General features: G+C 34.5%; 1 long non-coding RNA gene across 1 annotated transcript; it reads left to right on the top strand.

The window, feature by feature from the left end:
* The first annotated feature begins 623 nt into the window (after positions 1-623).
* On the top strand, positions 624-4660 carry LOC130231482 (uncharacterized). Its single transcript, XR_008838044.1, has 3 exons — positions 624-721; positions 1930-2008; positions 4274-4660. It is a non-coding gene; the product is annotated as an uncharacterized LOC130231482 (long non-coding RNA).
* Positions 4661-13492: the final 8832 nt, after the last annotated feature.

Raw genomic sequence — 13492 nt, 5'->3', positions numbered from 1 at the left:
CCAGTTGACTTGCCAATCTCTTTTCTCTCCGGTGTTGTTCTGCTTCAGGAAAAAAAAAAAGACTTTAGTCCTTGATATGCCAAAAGTGAATATATTCATTCATCTCACAGCATCATCTCATACATTCTACAAAAATCAATAGGCAATGAACCAATCTCAGACAACAAAGAAAGGTTAATGGTGGATGTTATAAAGTTATAATCCACATTGTTGTCTCCCAAGAGCTGGACATGATCTTTGGCCTGTGGGTGGTATGGAAATACTTAAACATAGATCAATAGAACAGTAACCCTGAGCCCTAGATTCCCAATGGTCAACACAAACTGCATGTAATGAGCAACCCTAGTGGTCAATTTTCACTCTACGAAGCAAAGGCCCAGCCCCCTTGATACTCCTTTGGCTAAAATTTGGAGGCTCTTTTTTGTCAGAGGCTCTGGTGCACTGACCCAGCCATGAACAATCATGCACATTTATGTATCTTAATTTATTCTGAAATTATAATCAAACCACCATATGTGATGCTCTGTGATTGATGCCAAACAGGTCAGGTTTCGTCAGATGTGAGTCCCAGAGAAGACCAGGACCATTCAAAACCCAGAGGTACGACAGAAGTGAGACACAGATACAAGACTCACACTCGACTGCTAAAAGAAAAGTTGGACCAGATCAAGGCTGAGATGCAGAAGATCTCTAAAGTCCACCTGCATCAGCGCCCTGAGAGGTGAAAGAGAGTCAAATCTGTTCTCCAGACCTAGTTTATAGCAGAGTTAGTGTCCCAGAGGCTTATTCTTGGACCACAGTTTTGACAAACTCTTTACTGTAAATATGTCAGTTGAAATTGATGGTCTGAAATAATACAGGCACAGAGATCCCAGTCCATTCACTGTTGATTTATATCAATGTAAAACTCAGCAAGTTAACCCATATCATTTGAGGAACGGATTTGTCTTTGAAAAAAAATGTATTTGGTATTTTACCATAGTATACTGCCCATGTAGTTATTATATCTCTGGTCTCTACCTGAAAATGAAAGTTGCCGTTTTCTAGGCTGATATGGCTAGGAACTATACTCTCATTCCAGCGTAATAATCTTTGAATCGGATTATGACGCTAACCATCTCCCTCAAAAATATGGTTCAATAGTTTTCCTATTTAGAGATTGACTGAATGGATTCATAAGGGTCAACTGTTTAATTCTTATAGGGCAGTTGTAAAATGAGCCTATATACCAAAAAAAGTGGAGTGTGGTCTTTAAATTGCTACAGATGAGCCAAACATTATGTCCACCTGCATATTGGTCTTCCACTTGCCGCCAAAACAGTGCTGACCTACCAAGGCATTTTGACTTTTTTTTCCATCCTCAGCAGTTTGTGCCCTCTGTTTCTTTTCCAACTGTGAAACAGTGGCCCCCGTTCAAGTGTTGTGGACAATGTAGCAGTGCAAAAGCAATTCTAAGTACATTTGATTCAATATTCTGTGTCCACCCAAGAGTACGTGTAAAAATCAAAAAGTTATACAATGTACTGTAGGGTGGAAAAACACAGCTCAAGGTTAAGTGCAGTGTAAAAACCCCTTCTGACTTTATACTTACAGATTCTCACAACTAATACCAGCGCTAAACATCCTGAAGGCTGTTTTTATATAGTCCTTTACTTGCATTTGGAGTATATACAATACACAAGGTCCATGTTTGGCTTCAAGAGCTTTTAATAAATGGAAAATCTCCACAGTAGTGGCAGTGCATTTCATATGACAGCTTATGATGTTCACAACAGATAAGAACGCACACAGAGACCAGTATGTGCTCTGCCTGAGGTTCCTGCCAAATATAGTCAGCAGTATTTCTTTAGATCTTTATCTCGCCGTGCTGTGTACACTGCCGGCACCTTCATCTGACACCAAACGCAATCTCTAAATATCTCTGTGCAGGAAAGCGTATCATCCATTTGTGTGGAACACCCTGAGCCCCTACAGAGACACGACGGAGATTGACCATCTTCTCACAATGGTAAGTCTCCTTTTCCTGTTAATATACCATGATCAGATGAACATGATGGAATATAATTAATGTAATAACATTCTATCGAATTATCTCGCTTCCATATTTTGGAGAGAAAACATGCTATGCAGTTACAAATAATCTAATTATTCTTTCGAATAAGCAACTTCTGATGAAAGAGAGGATAACCTTGCAGTATCAAATTTCATAAGTTACCCAGGGTTAGCAATCATTCCTGGGTATTTTTAGGCTCAATACCATTTCTGCTTCTTACATTACCTGATAAAAGTCTTGTCGTTGATCCCAGTTGTAAAAGCAACAAATAATAACTTGACTTCTAGTTGATCATTTGGAAAAGTGGCAGCACTTCTGGTTTCTGGTAAATCATCTGTTAAACTGCATCCCAATTATCAAAAAAATACTGCAGACTTATTGAAACCTGCAAGGACCCAAGATTTTCAAAGAAATCAGTCAAGTTTGGTGAAGGAAAAATCATGGTTTGGGGGTTACATTCAGTATGGGGGACATGTGAAAGATCTGCAGAGTGGATGGCAACGTCAACACCCTGAGGTATCAAGACATTTGTGCTGCCCATTACCTTACAAACCACAGGAGAGGGCAAATTCTTCAGCAGGATAACGCTCCTCTCATACTTCAGCCTCCACATCAAAGTTCCTGAAAGCAAAGAAGGTCAAGGTGCTCCAGAATTGGCCAGCCCAGTGCCCAGACATGAACATTATGAGAATGTCTGGGGTAAGATAAGAGGAGGCATTGAAGATGAATCCAAAGAATCTGGATGAACTATGGGAGTCCCTGCAAGAACACTTTCTTTGCCATTCCAGATGACTTTGCAGAGATGTATGGATGCAGTCCTCTAAGCTCATGGGAGTCATACACAATAATAATTCTTTTTCCACTGCACCATGACTTCTACACTGTACATTATTTCTGTTAAGTGACAAAACTTTTGTCTAAGCAAAGTCAGACCTTACTGTCCTAATTAAATAGTAAAAAATCAAGGCATGATCATATTTAAAATAAGCGTAATTTAGAAGCCTTTGCCTTTTATATGAGCCACTTCTGAAACCAAATGATCAACTAGAAGTGAAGTTATTGTTTGTTGTTCCTAAAACTTTGATAGGCAACAAGACTTTGTCAGGAAGTGTATAATCGACAAATAATCATTTGTTTAGTTACATTTAATATTGTGTTCCACGGTCAATGTTCTTCAAAGGAAAGTTCCGTTAAACACCCAACCACTCCGGCTCTTCACTTTGTCCGTGACACCACCTTCACCCCGCTCTTCACTTTCGTACGTGACACCTCTCCCTCCTCTGTATGTGAACAACATGTAAACTAACATTGCTTATCGTTTCGTGCTTATTTCATGCTTATACTATTTGATGATATGTATTGGTGGGGGCAATGGGAAGGAGCAGAAAATTGGAATCAGGTGTTAAGGAGTAGTTCTCCCAAAAACAAATATTCTTTTATTAATTGCTCAGCGTCATGACATTCCATTGCCTGAGACCTTTACTCATCATTGCAACACAAATTAAGATATTTTAGACAAAATCCAGGAGCTCTCTTATAGTAACGTTCAGGAGACATTCAAAGTCCAGAAACGAAAAAAAAACCTTGTCAAAATTTTCCACATGACTTTTAGTGGTTTGCAATCATACAAAGCTCCAAAAATAACCTTTGCGCACAAAAGAAAACTATAAAAACTGCTTGATAATAATTTAGGGTTAAACACCATGTGAACAGCTCTTCTGAAGATCTTGTGAATGTATAGATAAGTATAACAATAAAGCTAATCAATTAAATGTAAATATTATACAATTAGGTTCATAAATATGGGGACATCGACACAATTCTAACATTTGTGGCTCTTTACACCAACACAATGGATTTGAAATGAAACAAACTAGATGTGCTTTAACAGCAGACTGTCAGATTTAATTTGAGGGTATTTACATCCAAATCAGGTTAATGTAGGAATTTCAACAGTTTGCATATGTGCCTCCCACTTGTTAAGGGACCAAAACTAATGAACAGAATGACAATCATAAATCAAATTTTCACTTTTTAATACTTGGTTGCAAAATCTTTGGCAGTCAATTACAGCCTGAAGTCTGGAATGCATAGACATCATCAGATGCTGGGTTTCATTTTGGTCATTCTGTGCATAGTGCCAAAAATATAAGAATTATATAATGTCGATGTTGAATGACCTTTTGTTGAATGTACTCCTAAATATGGTGTATTTTTCAGACAGCCAATCAAGACAGAAGGAATCAACGTTCTTTAACGAAGGAAATCACTTGGGTTTCTAAATAACACTTGTATCCAGTTGCTTTATATGCCTAAATGTGCACTTTTCCTTTGTCTTTGTCTGAGTCTGCTGTTTATTGAATGTCTCATGAGAAGCTCTGGCCCCAATCAGATGCATGACATGGAGATTACTTCAACCACCGATCCCCACAGCTCTCTATGCAGTGGCAAGTGAAAAGAGAATAACTGCTACATTATTCATCATGTCCTTCATGCAAGTCTCCACATCATTTAAAACATTTGTGCACAATTGTACCCCTCAGAAACTTTTTTTTGTGTGTTGAATATGCAATTGGTACCTTCATAAAATGGGATCTACAGCTCTGAACAGTCCTTTATTGAATTTCCACTAAAAAGTTAGACATCACAATGGCCTGGAAACGCCTGGGCATCCGAACGGTTCTGGTTAAAAGAAATAAAGATGTGGCAGCTGACATGAAAGGGCTGAAGATTATCAAAGAGATGTATGAAATAAATTGGCAGGCGGGCTCATCTTAAGAAGGATTATGGGGAAGAAAAGCGTAAATGTTTTAATGGCTGCCTCTTTTCTTCTTGGAAGGCACTTGTTTGTCTGACTTTAGTCCTTGATAAGCACAAAGAAGAAAGTGGGTTGCAGTCATTTTCTTATTTCGCTACTTCTCACTTTATTTCCCTACTTAGAAGTCCAGTTTTGAGAAGGTAAGGGACTTCAAGCGTATTTTAGTTCGCTTACTGATATTTTAGGGAACCAGCAAAAAATTCTTAAGCTCAGGAGAGAAAGTTCCTCATGTATTTTCCTTCCTGATTCCACTTGCTCAAGCATAAAACTGAACTTTTATGTTATGGAAATTGAAAAACTGGAGGTTTGGAATTAACTGGCAAAGAAGCACCAAGAGGGGTCACTCAAATGTCACAAGCGTGTCCAAGTATTTTCCCTTCTCTTTGTGTTTCCCCACCTCGCAAGTCATCTGCTAAATCTTTCTTTCACAGGGACCGTGAAAAGCTGATCTCGTAAATGACGACATCAGTGGGCTTTTTAGAATTCACCAGGGATCCATGTAACTTGAAAGGATTATAAAAAGGTACAGACTTGTGCTGCCCACCAAAAAAAAGCCAAATTCATCCATGGCTTATCGCTGCTCCAGCAGCTTTCAGTTACAGCTAAACCCATAAGTCAAGCTTCTCTTTTACCCACTGCTGTTTTAATTGCTTTAAATTCAATTAGCTCATTTTTTTAAAGACTTAAACACATTCAGTTTTGTGGTCATTAGATTCTGGCTCAGTTGGGTATTAATTCAAATGCAGTCTATCCTTCCGAAGCCCATTATGGCCATAAGTAACACTCACTGGCCTCCTTATTAGGTAGGCCTACTCCTGTTCAACTGCTTCTTAATATAAATTATTAATCAGCCAATCACATCACAAAATCTCACTGCAATAAAAGCGTGTAAACATAGTCTAGACAATCTGCTGAAGTTGAAACTGATTTGTTTTGATTTAAGTGACAATGTGTGCGATTGTTAATGTCAGTTGGGCCAGTTGCTGCTAGATGTCAAAAAAGAATGGCCAGAGTGGTTTGAGCAGATAAGACAACAGTAACTCAAATAAATATTTGTTACAATCAGCATCTTGCAGAAGAGCGTCTGTGAAATCACAACACAACATTGAAGCAGGTGAGCTACAGCAGCAGAAGAGCACATCGGTGACACCTCTGACAGCTAAGAGCAGAAAACAAGAGGCAAAATTCCCATGAATCGGAATTTAGCATAAATCCAATTAAAACATTAAACTTTGGGACCCTTTAACGTTTTTACTGGATAAATTTCCAGAGTATCTGTCCATGATCAGGAAACTTTGCTACATCTCCTGCTAATGGCTGCAAGAAAAAAATATAACAATTAACTGGTTTAAACCTGAACCACCCACAGTTTTCACAGTGGATACAAAAAACCAGACAGTTATATTCAATGGAACAGTTGACAGCACAAATACAGCTGAAGACTCAAATCTTTGAAAGAAGATGGGGACCAGTTCCAAAGCTTCATTGGATAGGTCACTTATGTCTCTAAGTTTGTATTTTTGCTTAAAGTTTGTCTATTTACTTTTATTTATTTATTTTTATTTTTTTCCTCAGATCTATATTGTTACTATATATATCTTTATTTGTATGCTCGGGCCCAATCTCAGGACTGTTCTTATTACTGTTTGTATTTATGTTGACTGCTGTCAATAAAAGTAAAAAAAAAAAAAAAACATTAAACTTATTGCCACATAGCACCAAATGATCATCTAATATGGAGTTAATAATATGCCTTAACTATCTGAATTTGAATCGGGTTAATTTAAATTATTAACAATTATAAGTTAATAAAACTGAATATTAAATGCTATTAACATGTTTTTAATTTGAATTTATTTCTTAACTTGAATTGGAATTGGAAGACATTTTTTATATTAGATTTTTATAGACGTATTTTCAAATTTTCAATGTTTTACGACTATTGTAACTAATAGCATCTTACATAATTTGATGAAAAAGTGCTTGCATGCAAATATGTAATTTACCACAGTTGTAAAATGATGTAACAGTTTGAAAATGCACCAGGAACGCTTGAAAGGCCTTAAATTTCACATTCACTTACACCTCAGAGGCCTGTGTCTGTTGAAATGACCCATCAAAACACTTAAAGCTTAAGTAAGTATGATTAACCAATGAGATGTAATTGAATTAAATATATGAATTTGGTTCACTGTAAGCATGCTGAAAATAGCTTACCTCCGAAAGTCAATTTGCAGAAGAATGTCCTCCTCCTGAGCCAAACAGAAGCCAGCAAACTCCCCCTTTACCTACTTTCTACGTGATCTGAATTTCACAATCTGAATTTCTTGTTTTTGAATTTTAGAATATTGAATCTGATGTTCTGAATTTCTTCATCTTGAAAACTTAAAACTGTATTTTTACAAACCCAGTATCTGCAGTGTATTTAGAACCTGAAAACTCTGAAGTTTAAAAATGCGTCTATAAAAATCTGACTTAAAAAAAAAAATCAGTTGTCTTAAATTTCAGAAGTTCAATATTCAAGTACGGAAATTCAAATTCAAGATAAGAAATTCTAATGAAAAACACTTTTTAATGGCATATAATATTCAGTTTTAATAACTTAAAATTGTTAATATATCAAATCAACTCAATTCAAATTCAGATTGTTTTAGCATATTATTAGCTCCATAATTTAAAATCCACTGTCTACCCATGCTTTGCTTTACACATCAGCAGAAAAGTGGATTTATTATTCAACTGATTATTATTATTTCATCCAACATTTTAAAGGAAATAAAAAAATTAAGCTCTCAAAGCCCAAACCCAGTCATCATCGGTTGATGAGCAAATCATACTGAAATGTATGAATGTGATTACACAAACTGACGCAATTAGCCCAATATATCAAAAAGTAACAAATTGATGTGCAATTGTGTTGCCATCCCTTTATGACTATAAATAGCAGTGATCTTGTGATATTTCTATCATGATAGCAAGCTATTTTAAAGCTCAAATAATCTCAAACTGTTCTTAAACATGACAATGACTTCACTATGCTCATCTGCTATTTGTTTAAAATATTTATTTGAAATGATGAGCTGAATAAACACAATTCTTGAGTTTTTTTCGGACGACTTAATAGTTTTATGTTCAATCCACTAAATATGTAAAACAATTAAGTTAACCTAATTTGTGTTGTGACAACATGAAGGAATTGTGTAGAACCCAGCATTTTTTTTACAGTGTAATCCAATAAAGCACCATTGGGATGTGCTGGAACAGGAGATTCACACCATGGACGTACAACAAATCTGAAGCAATTATGTTATGACATCACTTCAGTATAAACCAAAATATCTGAGCAAATTTCCTGCCATAATTAAAGGGAGAACACCCAGCAATCAAAATGAACTTTCTACAGTATATACTCAAAGTGGTAGTTCACCCAAAATATGTAATTCTGTCCTCATTTACTCACTCTTTACTTGTTTTTAAACCTGTTTGAGTTTCTTCTGTTGAACACAAACAAAGATATTTTGAAGAATGCTGTAAACCTGTAACCATTAACTTCCTACTATAGAAGTCAATGGTTTCCAGCTTCCTTCAAATTATATTCTGTGTTCAACAGAGGAAGAATAAATAATAGTGGGCTTTTATTTTGGGGTCAACATGTCCCTTTAAAGTGGTTCCAAGCTGTGAGAGATTCTATTGTTTGTTGAACACAAAAGAAGATATTTGAAGAATGTAGCTATTGACATTCACAGTAGGAAATAATTAATTAAAAATAAATAAATAAAAATAGGTTTGGAAAAAGTGGAGGGTAAATAAATGACAAAAGACAGTTCTGAATGCATAAAGTGTACCTAACTGACCGGTGAATGTATCCTCCTGTAAATGTTATGATGAAGTAACACTAGGAAGCATCAAATGTGAGACAATAAATGTATCTACTGTGGACAGTTTCATGGATTATACCGGCTCAGTAGAGTAGTTTTATGTAGCCAACACTGCTGAAAACCTTTATCAACAAAATATAAAATAACCACGGCTATACTGAAAGGTCATTTCTGACTGATTTGCTGTCATTTTATTATATGCATTCTCATAAAACTGTTCCAGGTTGTTGCCTGTGATATTAAGTAACGGTGGCTTGGCAAATGTCACAGGAGCCACATAAGTAGCCACAGGTAAAACATTAAAGCCTAAAAAGGAAGGAAAGTAATTTAGATAATTTCATCATATGCAAGTTATGTCAAGTCATACAGAAAAGCTCATATGTTTTTGAACTGCTAAACTAATTCCACCACTCACCGATATTTACATTTCCCATATATGAAATGAGATTAATAATACCACTACGGTTATTCTTTTTTAAGAACAGCTAAATGTTGACATGCACACTGCATGCTGCTTTCGCCCCAGAGCCAGAAAAGGACATTGGAGACTCAATTCAAGCGGGCAGCTGCCTTCAGTTAATTCATACACATGAGTTCAGCAGGATTACTTTAAGAATGTTGAAGATATAGAGTTTGAGATACAGTACAGAACAAGGCATTGTCAGCTTTGTAAGCTCGTTACAAAGATATGTATAGAAGGATGCAAAAATGTAACCTTGAACAACCACAAATAGCTCTTTATGTTTCATATAAATCATTAGAGCAAGGACATCTAAAAACAGCCTTCAGAAACTATACTGTACTGGAATATGAAGAATAACTATAACTGGATTCTGTACCAATAAAATGAGATGACTAGAAATGTTCAGAAAATATACTGTACTGGAATATGAATATGTACTAGATTCTGTACAGTGTATGTGTGTGTGTAACTGTTAATTACTTAAAGTGATTATCATATAATGTTCATGATTTACATGTACATTTGGGGAAAGTTACTTTAGAAAGTAATGCATTGAGTTCAGTGGTGTAGTCGGGGCTATACGCACGTATACTCAGTATGCTTACTTTTTTCCACGAGCTGTTTGGGTATTACCACTTCTGAGGATCAATAATTGCACATACCCTGGGTATACTCACTTGTTTTTCCGATTAAAACTTCCCTAATTTATATGTATTCACGTCCCCTTTAACTGTATACAGTATACCAAATATTTTGTTTAACTCGCATCGTAATTTGTTGCAATTGGTGCAATTTTGTTTAACTTGCGCCATTCCCCTCCCCCTGACGACCGCAGCAGCTTGAAGAAAACTTCGTGAGTTTTTCGAAGACCACAAGTCAACTGAATGGCGATGCCTCGCTGAAACGCTCCGGTAAATTTAGAAAATACCATGGGCGTTGCTTTAGCCCTCCGATATTTTAATTCAGCTAAAGTTAGCTCATGAACTGTACCCTACAACAAGGTCGCCTCAGTCCCCTTTAATTTTGATATGAAAACTGATAGCTAACATAGCTAAACATGAATCATTAAATAGGACTATTAGCATCTTCCCTTAAAACAGAAAAAATTTGTTTAAATATTTTAAAGGGATAGTTCTCCCAAAAAATGAAAATTTGCATCATTTACTCAACCTTTACTTGTTCCAAACTGGTTTGGTCTTTTTTCCCTTCTGTTGAACACAAAATAAGACATTTTGAAGAAAGCTGGAAACCTGTAACCATTGACATAGTATTTGTTTTTCTTTCGTGGAAGTTAATAGTTCCAGGTAACTTAAGTAAAAAAAAAAAATATATATATATATATATGTATATCTTTTTTTTTCGTCGGTTTCTTTGCCTACTTTCATTTAAAATTTGGGTCGGGTTATAGTACACCACTGATTGAGTTACTCCCCTAAAAAGTAACTGTAGTTGTGTTACTTTGTGACTTTTTATGGCAAGTAATACTTTACGTTACTTTTGTGTTACTTTTGCATGACTTTTTCTGATCTCTTTTAGAATGCTTGAACCTTTAAAAAACACATAAAAAATAATGTAGGATAATGTTATCTGCGGAAAACTTCCTGACCCCAGAGCTATGCTGTATATCCAGATTAATGACAGTTTAAAGCAATGTGTTTGCTACTTTGTACTTTTTGTCTTATTAAGAAGTAAATCACTATCCACTCAGATAATCCTCTTTTCCTTTTCTTCCATGGGTTCAAATAAAGAGAATATTCCATTGCAGAAATGTAAGACTCATTTTGTCGCCCTGGAATTTTAAGGTTCTATCTGTGTTCTAAAAGTTTTTGAGATATTGGAGCTTCAAAGTTTTGACATTCCATATAACAAATAATATGTGTGTAAGAGTACTCTTTCATACAACAACATGATAGAGACCCTAAATGTACTATAAATGTAAATGATCAAAATTCTCTTACATTTACAAATTGGTGTAACAACAAACAGAGCAGATAGACCCTTCAAATTCTAGACAGTCACTTTTCATCATGGAATTATAAGGTTCTGTCTGGCAGATCATTCACTGAAGCGTTACTTTCAAGAAACACAATCAGTCCTGCTTATTAATTTAATTAGAAAATAAAATTGGTGTTGTAACGATATGTTGACGTTTTAGAAAGTGACATTTTTGCTTTCTATAACATTTATTGAATGTTTTAAATTGAATATTTTTTCTTGTTCAATTAAGCATACAGGGCTGTGCTAAATATTTTACCCTGTGCAGATGTTCATTTTATGTAAATAATGTGGTAATATTTATTGAATTATATGCTTTATATGAATTACTGAATTAAATGGCCCATGAGTTAAATTAAGTATTGCCCTTCAAGGTTTGATATCCAAATTTAAAGAAATCAGACAATGAGCAAATTGTTTAACAAAGTTTAATAAACACTGAAAATGCTTCTCTGACTACATATACACAAATAATATTTCACATTGAATATATTCATTTAGTTCCTGTTTCTTTTCAAACAATGTAAAATTGAACATTTCATCTTAATGTCAAAAAATGCTTTTAAATCATCACATTTACACACATCTTTTGTTTCAAGTTTCTTCTCAATTGTGTGTGGTGTGGCATTATTTAGTCAACTCTGATTTTGTGTTTTTTTCTGGTCTTTCCTGCTGTCAATGGAGCAGTCCGGCAGAATGATAAAGAAAGCTGATCCTGATTAGTCTTCGCAATTGAAATGCTGATTGCTGACAGAAAGAACCTTATAGAGCCAAGATTGAGTTCATTTGTTTGTTCGTTTGTTTTTTAAATAAAAAGTCTTAAAATGTAAACAACCCATAAAAAACATCACATGATGTAAATAAGCTGTCATTTAATAAGAAAATGTGAATAACTCAATTTTGACAAAAACGTCAGATAAAACCTCATAATTCTAAGCTGACGATTTCTGTGTTCCTGCATTCTCTCATTGACTATGATCATTTTAATTTAGTAATTTATTTTTTAAAACCAAATTAGCTAAGCTAAAAAGTAGCTCGTATTACATTTTTTTTAAAAAAGTAACTCAAATATCATTACTTAATTTTGAAAAGTAATGGGTTACTTTAATTGTTACTTAAAAATTATATTAAGTTATATTATTACGTAACTCGTGTTACTTGTAATGTCACCCCAACACTGATTGTGATTGTCTATTCATATAAAAAAATTATTTGATCAATTTTAATTATTTATCTGAGTCTACACCGTAAAAATATCTTGCCTTAATTTATTTTTTTTTTTTAATTAAATGAACTTTAATAGTCATCTCAACTTACATTAATCAAACTGACTAAGCTATTACACTGAAACAAAAAATGATTCAAAGATGATTCCTTGGATTTACTAAATTTATTAAGGTTAAGTTGTTGTAAACAATTTATTTGGGCTGAATTTAAACAAACAAATTAATATGAACATTGTTAAATTTAATTTGTTTGTTAATTATCAACAAATATAAATTGTTTGCAACAATTTTGCAGACATTTTTTTATCAGTGAAAGTTAAACTCTTTAATTGATTAAAATCAGTTAGGGCAACTTTTAACTTTTTGTATATATTTTTACAGCATACGGGCTAAAACATATTTATGCATGCTTTTTGATTATTGTAGAACATTTCAAAGTCAGTCACACTGTAAAACTCAAAAAGCACTCATTTTGAAGACCAAATAATGACGCTAACACAGACCTGTTGTTTATTCTTTATTACCAAAAATACAATGGCAAAAAAAATCATAACATAAATTACAGTTTCAGAACAACAAATAAATAAGTATGAACGAAACACTAATATTAAAACAGGGCCCTTTGGACCTCTGTACATGAAAAGTGAAAAATAGCACTGAGAGACCTTTAGACTAATATATGAAGTCAAAATTACATTTTGAAAACTTTTTATTTCCTTCCTCTGTCCGCTTTGGCATGGCAGCATGTCCTTGTTCAAAGTTTGTATGCCAACCGTTCCCTTACACACAGTAAAAACCCTTTTTGATGTTGTTTGGCGAGTCAAATGTTACTTTTGATTTGTTTTTTTTTCTTTTTGTAGTGTTTATACAAGCTTTTAAAAATAGAATTCCTCTAAAAAAAATGTCAGTTTTCTACAGTATACATATATATACAGCAAGTCACATTAAAAAATGTATTACAGTACCATGTATCCGAATACATTACACAATTTTTGACGGCACATTATACTGAAAAAAGGCCCAATTCAATATGCCGAATCACTCGAAACAGGGAGACTA

This window comes from Danio aesculapii, chromosome 7 (genome assembly GCF_903798145.1).
Source record: "Danio aesculapii chromosome 7, fDanAes4.1, whole genome shotgun sequence".
Lineage (NCBI taxonomy): Eukaryota > Metazoa > Chordata > Actinopteri > Cypriniformes > Danionidae > Danio > Danio aesculapii.
This window is presented reverse-complemented; position numbering and strand designations above follow the sequence as displayed.